Source organism: Mandrillus leucophaeus, unplaced genomic scaffold (assembly GCF_000951045.1).
Source record: "Mandrillus leucophaeus isolate KB7577 unplaced genomic scaffold, Mleu.le_1.0 Scaffold256, whole genome shotgun sequence".
Classification (NCBI taxonomy): domain Eukaryota; kingdom Metazoa; phylum Chordata; class Mammalia; order Primates; family Cercopithecidae; genus Mandrillus; species Mandrillus leucophaeus.
The window spans coordinates 742,119-742,533 of NW_012102654.1; positions in this window are offsets into that span (position 1 = coordinate 742,119).

The following is a 415-nucleotide window of genomic DNA, read 5'->3' on the forward strand; positions in this document are numbered from 1 at the left end:
AGTGAACCAGACTTCACATGACACACTGTCCCTGGTTGCCAGGCCACCTTTTTGTTCTTTGGTGGATGTGGTTTTCTTTTTTTATTAGGAAAACAAATCATATATTAATGCAGTGAACACAATCTTAAAGGCATTTCCAACATCAACTAATAGTGTTTTCTTTGGTTTCACATTTGTGATTTTTGTCATTTAAATGGAAGATGGGTGTGAGTTTCAAAAATCCGTGTAAGAATAATGAATCTTCTTCAGTCCACAAAAGCACCTAAGACCCCGTCGTTCAGTGCATTCTTTTAATCAGCAGATATTCATTGTGTACCCACTACATGCCAGGACTCCACTGTGGTTTATAGCCTGCTATTCTGTTATAGCGTGACCCTGATGCACATAAAGGTCTATTAAAAACTGTATTACAAGC